This window comes from Parasteatoda tepidariorum, chromosome 2 (genome assembly GCF_043381705.1).
Source record: "Parasteatoda tepidariorum isolate YZ-2023 chromosome 2, CAS_Ptep_4.0, whole genome shotgun sequence".
NCBI lineage: Eukaryota > Metazoa > Arthropoda > Arachnida > Araneae > Theridiidae > Parasteatoda > Parasteatoda tepidariorum.
The window spans coordinates 40,121,409-40,134,328 of record NC_092205.1 but is presented as its reverse complement, the minus strand read 5'-3'; positions in this window follow the sequence as shown (position 1 = coordinate 40,134,328).

The window sequence follows — 12,920 nt, the reverse complement described above, 5'->3', positions numbered from 1 at the left end:
TTGCAAATCAATAATGTAGGGAAGAAGGTGGCACCTCTAAACATCCTTAATTTTATCATTAAAATTAATAATATTGTTTGAATGCAGAGGATAGCATGTAATTATTCATCCTAAAGAGCAAATTCTGTAGCCTTAGGTGCAAAACTAATTTCAGATTTACAAATTCCTACACCCGAATCAAGCACCATCAAACATTTGTACAAATGCAAAAACATATTTGATCTTCAGTGCCATTTTAGAAATTTTCAAATCAACTTTTATTAAGACAATAAAGTTAAAATATGTAATTGCTTATGTAATATGTAATACAACTAAGTAATATAATATGTAATATGCTATATGTAATGGCCCAAAATGAATGCAAATGCTACTTTTTGAAATGCTTTACTTATTTCTTAATTTCTTGAAAAAACTAAAGTCTTAGTTTTAAAGCTTTGATATAATAAAAATAAATCAGAAAAATTAACAAAAATTACGTTTTAAGTATACTTTCGAAGCTATTTTCAAAAATATTTTTTTTCCTTATAACAGGCAAAGCAAAGATGCAGTGGTTAAAATTACGTCAAAAGTGAAAAAGACACCCGAAGTTATAAAAAAGATATGAAGAATGCAATATAAAAGCTGTACTAAAGCACAAAATATCACTTAAAACAAGCCGCACTCATATGGAGAAAAATATAAGACAAGCTTATAGACATGTGTGCAAAATATGTTATATAACTCTTCAAAGCTACCCCAAAATGGGACATCTTTGTACCTTTAGAGTTCTTTAAAAGTTTTATGTTTTATGTTTATTCAAAAAACTTTTCGTTAATAAGCTTAATCTTTAATTATTTTTAGTACACTCAATTTATGATACATAAATATTAAATATGAAATGTATAGATTTTTGTCAAAAAATTGCTCCGTGATTTCTCTTTAGTCTTGAATTAGAAAACAAAACTATTTCTTGACTGCATTTTCGTTTGAAATATTTTGTAAACATATAGTTCCATTAAAAGGCAAAATTATCATAATAATCTCAATAACATATGTATATTTATTCACACAACATCATTAAAATTTTTCTCTTTTAACAATGTCATTAAAATTAATATTATTCAGGCAACATCATTAAAATTATCTCTTATTCCTTTTCTCTAATAAATGTAGTCAGAATTTCAAAATTTTGTAATTCAAAATAAATACTTTTTAGTGATGCGTATCCGCACTGTTAGGAATTTCTGGAAAAAAATGGGTGAATAATATTTTATTTAATTGTTATTTTACTATATTCAAACAAAACAGTCTAACAACCATAAATAAGAGAGTAATCAAACTGTAAACTGTGAGAAAAACAATTTATTAACTGTTTTTACCTAATATGGTTAAACAACCTATATTTTACCGCACCAACTAAGCTAACCTAATGAAGCCACTTAGTTCCTGCGTACATGTTATTGCCAAGAGGGCTAATTTGTCAGTCTCGTGACCGACTGAACTGGGATTCGAGTCACATAGTTGACACCACAATTTAATCCATTCCTTTCAACACATGAAGAGCTTGCAGAGTCCTGCACTTCCAAATTAGAGTACTACCCTCTCCAATGCTCATTAAACAAACGAAAAGTCTGGCTTCTATGTCCAGTTCATCTTTTTTTTACGATTTTCGAACCATGCTAGTTGTAAATGGTTAAAAAACCGCAAAGGTAAGAAAAAATATATCTCTACTGTAAACGTTATGATTAATCGGATGGACAAACTGCTTACTATAATTTTAGACTCAAATTGTTGCAGTGCATTGTCTGGCATTTTATTATTGAGTCATTGGCGTTAATTTCAAAATCGCATGCATGGGTATTATCATCCGTAATTTTATCAAACTATCCCTAATAATGTAAGAATTTTAAGAATATTCAAAATGAAACAGTCTTTAACAAGATCGTTTGCTGTCTTCTGTGCCATTTTAATCTAACCAACAAACCCACCTTTTTATATTGTTTTCTGAGATTGCATATTAGATACTACAATGAATGGTATCTTATATAAATAGTTTTTAACTGAATTCCCCTTATATTTCCCCCAAACTTTCAATTGTACTTAAAATAGCAAGTTATGCATGTAGGCAAAACTATTATTATCATCCTTATCTGTTAAAAGCTACTGATAAAAACATTAATAATCATACCTATGGTTCGAATTTTTAAAAATGACGCTATTAATAAAAATGAAAATGATATATGTTTCGTAATGATTTAAATTTTAAAAAGAACATTTGTGAAAGCTAACAGTTCAAAAACTTTTAACAGAAAAAATTGGTCCGAAATTTATTAATATATTTATTTGCTTTTTAAGTCTTGTGTATAAAAATTAATTAAAATCGTTTAAATTTCAAGATACATTTCAAAACTTTTCAGACGAAATCAACTTATATGCGTCAGCACTTTACAAATGCATGCATTTCGTTTCATTTTAATTGTTTTATTATTTTTTTATTTGTTTAAAAAGTATTCTAACTCAGTGAAAAAAATCCTGGTAAAATAAACACACTGTATAGTAATGACATTTTTGACATAAAAAAACATAATGATGGTAAAAAAAAACTAAACTATATGGCATTTATAAACAATTCATTTAGTAATTTTTTAGTTCATATGGTAACGGTATATCGGTAATTCTGGTATTTAAAATTATAGTTTTTATTAACAACCACTTTGTAAAAAAAAAAAGAGAAATCACAATAAAATTAATACATTTTGCCACGTTTACTAAATTTTATCACGTATTATAACACCATATTAATGGTTAATTAAACTAAAATTATCAACAAAGCGCTTTGGTAAAAATTGCCTAACTTTATGGTGTTCCCAGAGAATCAGAAACAGAGTTAAATTAAACGTATTCTGTTAGTTTCTAACATACTTCTTATTCTCAGTGAATTTATTTGACTGGAATAACTCCTAAAAAATAAACTTCAAAAATAATTCCTTCATTTAAACTAGATGATTAGCTCCTTTTTTTTATCTTTAAACTGAAACGTTTCTTTAAAATATTGTGTCAAAAATTTAATATTAACTTATACAAATTCCTGCGCTTAAACTTTTGACGCAGATGGGACACCTTTGTCCCTTAATTCTTTTTTTCTGACGTTCTAATTGCAAGTAAAAAATATTTTTTTGTATTTTTTATTTATTAAAAACAGTCTAATAGTTACTAAAAATATTTATTAGATCATCAGAATTATATTTGTATTCAAAAATTTATCAGCAATTGGTTCTAAAAATTTATAAATTTCAATGATTGAAAAATGCTTCTCTAAGATCTAACTAACTGTAAATAATTTAACTAAGTAAACTGTAAATTTAAAAAAATTATTGTTTGGAAAGGTATTGTTTGGAATTGTATGTTTTGAAAAGATTTTACCTAAAACTTAAAAAAGAACACCGGTGTTTCCTTCTGTATTTTATTACCATAAATTATTGAAATAGTAAATATATTTTTCACTAATTTTGACTTAAATTAATACAAAATAATGAAGTGTACGAACGTATAAAAAATTTGTTTGTAATAAAAATTTGCAATAAAAATTATGCGTCTAAGGGTTAAAAGTGCTTCACCTGACATTTATACCGAGGTTTTTAAAAATTGTCTATGATCGAATCATTAAATCGCACTTACCAAATGGAAAAAAACAATGAAGTCAATAACTCAAATGATTAATTGTGAATGGAAAAAAAATTCTGTTTTTTCTTTATATATGTCTTTAAAATCGTGAAAGGAACTTAGACGTTTCCTACATCTTGGATTATGTGATAGGCTTTACATTGCTAACTGATAATAGTGAAAAGCATTTTTTATTTCCTTTCCGGATTTAGAGTTGATGCTGAGAGTTGATTATGGAGATATTACATCAAGCGTGGAGCGAGATAATTACCCTTGCCATTACAAACCACTAACGTATGTTATATTTATGGAAACAATGAGTATTAAAACTTTTTTTTAATCTCCATTATGATATTATCAGAAAAAATAGATACAAAAAATCAGTAATAGATTTTTTTAATCGTTAAATATTGCTCAGGATATATCTGAGTTGTATTTCTTTCTTTTTTTTTCATTTAAAAAATCGGTAATTCTTTTATTTATTTCAAAACTAAACTCATGATAGTAAATAAATATTTGCTTTAATTATTGAAAAATTAATTTTCAAAAGCATTTTTTTTTCTTACTCTAAATTAAATATTCAAAACTAAATGTGTCTTTAATTTGCTAATCTTTTTATTCCATAAACAGGGATACCTTTGCTGCCGTGACATTATTTTTTGCTTAGGTGCCAAAAATAATGTTCTACTCTGAGAAAGAAAGTATGCGGCACTACTACAATATGGTAAAATTTACAGCTTTTTTGGCTCGATAGGAATACCAAAAAATTCGGTACTTTTTACCGATATGCTTTAGCAATGATTTTAGTAAAATTGACAATGAAATATGGTTTTGTAACCAGTGACAAAATACGGTAAATGTGGTAAAATTGAATAGTTTTATAATGATATCTAAGAGCATAATATAAAAACCGTTTATTTGGCTAAATTTACTTTTCAGTTTGTATTTTTTACTAATTGTGTAGTGATAAACACCATAATTTTGATGATCAGAATTTCCCGCAAACCGTTACCAGATGAACGGAAAAACTACCTAGCAAATGATTTGAATACCGTATGGTAATAATTTATTTACCGGATTTAAATACCGTATCTTTGAAATAGGAAAATATGCAAGGAGTGAAATTAACATTACGGGAGGCAAACTTTTGCCCGCTCTCCAACATAAACTATTGAGACCATATTTTCTAATTTGCTACTACCCTCATATTTTCCGAAGAATCCAGATTTATCTAAGAAAATAAGTTTTTTCAGAGAAAGTACGTTTTTACATGAGAAGAAAAGTATCGTCAAAACTTCCAGAATATGGTTAGATTTACCATGTTTCTGGTTTTAAGGAAACACCAAAAAACACGATAATTTTTATCGAAGCTCTTTGATAAAATGTTCAATAAAATAAGGTTTTATAATGTGTGAAAAAATTTGGTAAATGTAATAAAATGTGGTGATTTTGTCATAATACCATGGAGCTTGGCGTAAAAACCATTTATTCAATAAAATTTACTTTCCAGTTTTGTATTTTTTTTTTTTTACAATCATTTTGAAAACCAGAATTCCCGATAAACCCTTACCATACGAGGGGAAAAATTATCAAATGAATGCTTGAAGTACCTTATATTTTGGATTTTTTGACCAAATTTATGTCGTTTTTATAACAGAAATGGCATTACCATACATCACGTCAATTGTATCTGCATTCTTTTCCATGTAAAACCTTAACTTAGCTCTATAATATTTATAAATATATTACGATACCTAAACATTGTTACTTATGAATTTTTTAAGTTCTACAAACAAGCACAATAATTCAAATTATGTTTGAAAATACAAAAAGTATCTTGACTTATTTTTACATTGATTACACTATTTTCATTATTTTTACATGATATTTTTCCCTGCTAAAAATAAGGTATTTACATAGAAAAAGATAAATATTCTCAAATTCTAATCTAATTTAGAAAATTGAAAATTGTAGCATTTAAAAATCGTCTAACCCAAACACTTTTACATTAAAAACATATTAAAAAGTACAGCCACCAAAACATTTTTTTATAATCCTATCTGTCCAAGTAAAAATAACCAAAAACATATTCCTGCGTGCACTCATTTAGATTTTAAAGAATTATTAGATATATTTGTAGAACAAAAAATCAAGTCCTTATAATCTAGGAGAACTATTAATATAATAAGCTTTTATTTTTAATTAATAAAATTGACAATTTTGTATAGATTAGATTTTTTGGCATATTTAATAATTTAAATATTTTCCTCATTAATCTATATATTAGAAAAATCGTCATAAAATTGCATTTAAACAATACTTTCATTACCATCATATTTATGAAATGTTATGAATAGTATTTTTATCATATTATGAATAGTATTTTTACCTTTACTCCTCAAATACTCGTATGATTTTCTAATACAATCATAAAAATTAGTATTTAATTTCTTGTAGATACTTTGGTACTTTTATTTACGTCACTCTGGAGCTTCACAATGGGCTATTGGTGACGGTCTGGAAAATATTCCTGAGGATGATCCGGAGAAAACATACATACAACTTATCCCATTTTACATGGAGGACACATTCACACACCACACATTCATCCGCAGATCGTACTTTTTGACCTTAACCTGGACAAGATCAATCACCGATTCAGAACCCCCCAGAGGTATTGGCCTGTTATGGGAACTTGGAGGACTTTGTGACCTCGACAGATTTAGCGTGCACGAGTCACTATTTTGTACATGCTGAGTCTTCGGCTGGCGGGAATTGAACTCATGATGTCTTGGACATGGACCAAACGCCCTACCAGTCAGGTTATCTCAGCCCTTTATTTCGTATAGATAAATGCTGAATATATTTATTTTGATTCCGAAAATATTTTAGCTTTAGAACACTATGAACGATTTGGATCCTTTTTTCAATCAGGTTTGAAAATATTTCAATGTAAGGACACTATGACGTGAGCAGGGAAGTCCTATAAGACATTTGTTCATACAGATCCAAAGGAATTGGATTTTTATTGCAAGTTAATGGCAAATGAAGTAAACAATAGCTATGAAATTTTGAATTATTAAATATATACGTATTTATAACTAATAGTTTATACCATAGTAAGCTCTAATCAAGAATATAGCAGTCACGACTGGCTAGCAGGCAAATTAATGCTCAACTAATTAAAGCTTTCCTCAGCGGAGGAAGCTGTAGTAATATCTAATGAAAATTACAAGTAAAGCTGAACAACATTTAACCATCAAAACTTGTTGCTGTAGTTCCAAGTAGCTATTGGAATAAAAGAGAGAAAGAAAAAAAGAAACCGAAATTACAATTAACTGAGCCTGACAAGTTCCGGATTTTTAATGCTATAAAATGGTAACTCACATAGTTTCAAATAGCACAACTAGGTAACTCAATTTCAAAATCAGAATTATATTTTTAAAATTAACCTATCTCAATATTTTCTATTTCTCTTAACATATTTTTCGAGTTTTTGACAAACATTTTAGCATAATCTATGTTATCACTTTTAGAAATTATTATGGTTATGAGAAAAAGCAACAATTATTATTGTTATTAACTAATCCTTATTAACTGATTACGCGAGTAATTATTGTTGACATCACGCTATATAAAGATAAACTAAATCTTCAAAACTATTTTATTCGTCAAATCAAATCATAGTTAGTTTTACTTATTTTATATTACGTAATTTATAAAGAAAAATCTTGTCAATAGTTTCTATTTTTATGCAACTTTTAATTGTTTTTAAGCTTAACCAATTTAGCGAATTTTACTGTTTTTGCCCTGATTTTTTCTTTAAAACACTTGTTTGCTCTTGATGTATGCTTGTCATTTTGAAACGTTTATTAAAAGGTGGAACAAAAATTATTTATATTTTCAGCAAAATTTGTACAAGAATCCATAATACATAATTTCAAAAAAGCAATAGAATAGTAAATATTCATGTATTATCATTCAAATATAAATATAGCGACTAATTTTACTTGCATTGAAATCGCAAAATTACTATTTAAAAAAGTGCTAAAAGTAGGTTTTTAACCTGGTGGGAAATTTTTATCACACAATGAATATAGTATTATACCTAGACAACTCGAATGCAATTGTTAAAAAAAATTTAACTGTCTTTTTTTAATTTAAAAGTTAATTAGTTCTAACCCTTAAAGTTCTCACTAGATTTTGAGTTATCAAGTTAGTGTCATAGTTAACAAATATTAGTATTTCAAAGATAATTTCTAGGTTTCTAGAATCTTATATGCACATATATAAAATCAAAAAAATCATCTAGTAAAGTATTTGTGATGCCACAATTGGCATTACATATTTATTTCCTATCCTTTTAAATATCTCCTATTACTTAAGCTGATTTTTATTAATAATATTACTTTTAAAATAAATCAAAGACCTAATCTTTTAAAACGAACAAAAAATATTTATTCTTCTCTTATAAATCAATATAAAGGATACTTTTTATTTCATTACTAATGCAGACTTATTAATTCACTGTCGAAAACAAAAATATACTTATAACTTTTTATTCTAATTTCTAACCGCAAAAATGTTTCAGTTGCATGGTTGTAATAATTCTCATAAGTTTGTTAGCGACTCGTGATCGCCAAGGAATTCTTTTAAACCCAATATTGATATGCTGGTTGGCTTTGTTTTGGCAATGTTATAATTTAATAAATGGCCAATTTTGGATCTCCTGTCCATGCTTCTGTATCCGATGGGAACAAATTACACGTACTTTTTAATTTGACTTTTGATTAGGCAGGTCGTGGGGGATTTGTCTCCCATGGTCTGTCCTTATTAATATATTATGCAAAATTGATTCAACTGAAATTCTTATGGATAATATTTATATTTTGTGTCTCGAGCTCTGCAAATATTAAATAAAAGCTTTATATGATCCGTTTTTCATTTTCAAATGTTATATTCATCATCATCATCTGATTTCAGCATCAATCTTCAATTTGTCAATACCATACACCCTCCTACAACACCTGCCTATTCCATCTTAACATTATTGGCACCCTAACTTCCATCATCTTAACATAAATAGGACCAGAAATATTACATCACCATAGTATTATGCATCTCACTGGAAAAAGTTTAGTATTTAAAAAATTGTAACTAAACTTATATTTAAAAAACCATAATTAAACTGCAGTTTATTTTTCAAATTTATAATTTATATCAAACTAAAAATATATTTTGAAAATTATCATTTTAATTATATTTTAAAATATAATTTAATTGAAAGTAATTTCTCAAAAATTTGTTAACAAAAACATCAATTATAATAAACTAATATTTTACAATAAAAAAAATCAAACAAAGTATCGTCTAGTAATGTGAGGATAAAAAAAGTAAATTGTTCCATTAGTTTTATTTCAAGTTCGATTATCATTACCAGGTAATCATTTAGAGTTTCAACTATAGCCCTAAAATACTTCATGCACTAGATTTTTTGTAAAAACCTTTAGCGTTCATGATCAGTAGAATAAACAGACTAAATGTCTTGAACTTGCCTTGGACTATAATGTCAAAAATCACAATTACGCGAAAATTTGGTGATTTGAGAACAATAAGTGTTATAAATGAATGAGCAGTGTGCCAAAAAAACGGATTACTCAGTATAATTTTTGATCCAGCAATCAGATCTTTTCACATTGAATCTTAACGGTTTGATAGGAGTGACTTCAAATATACTAATTAAGTGGAATGGACGATGTTTTAAGCCACGAAATCGGACACAAAAACGTACTTTCTTTAAATAAACATATTTTTTCGACGGATTTGTATTTTTGACTCACAAATCGGTGAAATATAGTCCTAAATTTGGTCGGGAGAGTAGTCAAAAGTTTGGAGCCTTAAATGTTAATTTTTCTCTTTGAGTAATTCGCCACATCTCGAAAACATTTTAAGCGAATTAAAAAAAAAATTTTAGCACAAATATAGAATTCGTTTATCTAAAGATTATTCCTTGAAATAAATAGTAATGGGTCAAATCTTCGCGGCCAAAGCTTTGCCGGATAAAACTTCGCTTAGACTTATTCTAAAATTAATAATTACTGTAAAATTATAATTAATTAATGCACTGAATTTTATAAGAAAATATTTTATATATTATATCATTTTATAGTATATATAATTATATAAGTATATATAATTATATAATTTAATTATATATTATATAATTATTGTAGAAAATAAGTTAATGTTTTAAAGATTTGGATTCATAATTAATTTAATTTCAATAAAAGTAAAAAGTATTAAATTATTTTATTGTTATTTATTTTGGTTTGAAAACTGGAATAAAAAGCATTTAATGCAAATTTAGAAGATTTAACGTTTTAAAGCTTTAAATTTAAAACTTAATTTATTATTTTAATAAAATATGAATATTAAATTAAACATTGGTTTTTTATTTTAATTTAACCATTCACCAGCCAATGTTCCAATAATACAACATGGATTTTGAGTTTGATCTTAACGAGCAATTGAAATTTGAATAAATCGTTCCCGGACATCACTGAAAAGTAGCATAGCCCCCCCCCCCCCCCCCAACAACACAAAAAAGATTTTTCTAGCTCTCCTGCGAGCTAAGTTCTACATTGTTGAAATTTTAGGCCAACGAAGTTCGCTGCCCGTGAAGTTATGGATCTGCGAAATTATAATATGAGCGTGACGTTACGGATGGGTGAAATTTCGACCGTAAAGTTTTATCCAGCGAAGAAGATACCGAAAGAAAAAAAAAAATTTAGTAAATAATTTTTTATTATTTTATTTACTAATAATTAAAACTTTTTAAAATATATATAATTTCTTACGCAATTTTAAGAATGTAATTTTGCATAGCAAAATAGAAAATTTGAGTAAAATCTCTGAACATTTTCAGAGAAATCAAAGTTGAAAAATAAAATTTTTTAAAGAAAAAAAGAGATATATTATTCAGGAAAATACGTTTTTTTTTTTTTTTTTTTTTTTTTTTTTTTTTTTTTTTTTTTTTTTTTTTTTTTTTTTTTTNTTTTTTTTTTTTTTTTTTTTTTGTGTCTGATTTCGTATTTTAAAATAACTTTTGTGCTAATTTTTAAGCTTATTTGAGGGCACTCCTTCAAACCATTTAAGATTGAGTCGTCTTAGAACCCGAAGATTCAATCATTAGATCAAAAGTTATTCACGGTAGTTCATTTTTTATTTTTTATTTACTTATTTATTTATTTTTTTCATTCTGTACAGTAAAATATATGCAATATGAACTTCATTCTGATGATCTAGTAATTGCTTATATTGCTGGAAACACAAAATGCTTTACTCTCGGAGATTTTTTTTTTAATTAAAACAGTTCTGTGTCGAACTAAGCATATCATTTCTTTTCTTAACATTTTCCCTTGCAAAGTGCCCAAAAAAGTAAATGGACCCCCTGAATAACTTTTGATTTAATGATCTGATCCTCTCGTTCTATGACGCAATCTTAATAGTTCGAGGGGGGGACTCAAATATGATAATTAATTAGTACTGACGAGAGATATTAAAATTGCGAAATCTGACACAAAAATGTACTTTCGTTGAAACAATATACCTTATTTCCGATAGATTCATATTTATGACCTCTAAAATGTAAGAGGTTGTTGAAAGGTATGTTGATCGGCGAAATCACGCTTTTGTTAAAATATCGTTTGCAATGATTCATTAGCATATTTCAGGTCACCCCCCTTGAACCATTTAGATTGGATTCTATAACGTGAGGATTTGATCAAAAGCATTCAAGGTGGTTCATTTTTTATTTTTCGTACTGTACATAACGTTATGCGGAAATCTAAACATCTCGTGTAATTTTAAGAGTAGCATTTATATTGCAGCCTAATGACCTGATGGTGTAGCACTGCAAAAAAAAAGTAATGTCAAAGTTTTATTTTTTTCATCTTTATCTTTTTATATCCTTTAATTTAAATAATTTTTCAAAGCCCAAAATACGACGATTTTTATTAAAATAGCTTCTATGAAATGATACGCATCTACAAAAAAACATTCATTCCCGCTGAGAGCAATGGTTTGTTTTTCTGGGATTTTATCACTTAGCATGCATGACTGAAGAAGAGGAAATTATCAATGTAAAAACAAACCTTTGGGTGATTTTAAAAAAACATCATTTCGTAGCTTGTTAAATTTATCATTTTCGTAGCTTACGAATTAAGGAAAATCTTATCGTGACAAGAGTTTACTTTCAAATCTATTTTAAAGATTACTCTTTTAAATCTGGTATGAGTCCGTATAATCAGTGAAGAATATTCTCTATATTTACTTTATTAGATATTTTAATTTTTCGATACAACTGATATCAAAAGCAATTCAAAAAATAGTTCTTTTCCCTTTAATTATCTAGAAATATTTTAATAGCGTAAGTTTGCAAATATCATTTCTTTAAAAAAAACATTTCTTGATTTATTTCTTAAAATCATTATTTTAGTAACATTTTCTAAAATTGCATTTCATCAGGATAAATTTTTCAAACAATATTTCATGCTTATTAAAATGATTTCATTTATCAAGAGTATCAATAGATACTGCGACTAGATCATATTAAAGCTAAGCTATATTTAACAAAGCATCTAAAAAGTACAAGTTAAAATATTTAAAAAATATTGCATATAATTAAAAAGTTAAATCGTGATGATTCTCCTACTTAGTATGCGTTTTCTTGAGAACTATTCTAATAATTTTTGTGCTAGTTTAGTTGAAATATAGCAAAGAAAAAATAATTTTCAGATTTCAGAAAAAGAAAAAATGAAAAGAAAAAAAAGAAGCTACACCATACATTAAAGAAATTTCTAAAATTCTGGAAGTTTAAAGAAGTCATTGAAATTAAAAGTTCTAGAAGTACTTCTCTTTTGAATAAATCTATCAAAAATTGGTTATAAATACAATTAAAAGCATGGTGAGCTTTATTTTTACAGAAACTAAACAAAGTTTTAAAAATCCATGTTTCAACGATTGCTATATTGTTTCGTTTTATTTTGCAAAAAGAAAGAGTTCAAAAATACAATCTTCTGTTTAAAATAAAATTCATATCAAGATAAAATAACAACAAATGCATTAATATGTATTTGATTTAGAGTTATTGAAAATAAAGTTTTTTTTTGTAATTTATATTATTCGACTTTTTCAAAACTCACACCAAGATAAAAGGATCATCAGATGCATCGATATGCATTTGATTTAGAGTTATAAAATTAGGTTTCATTTTTGTA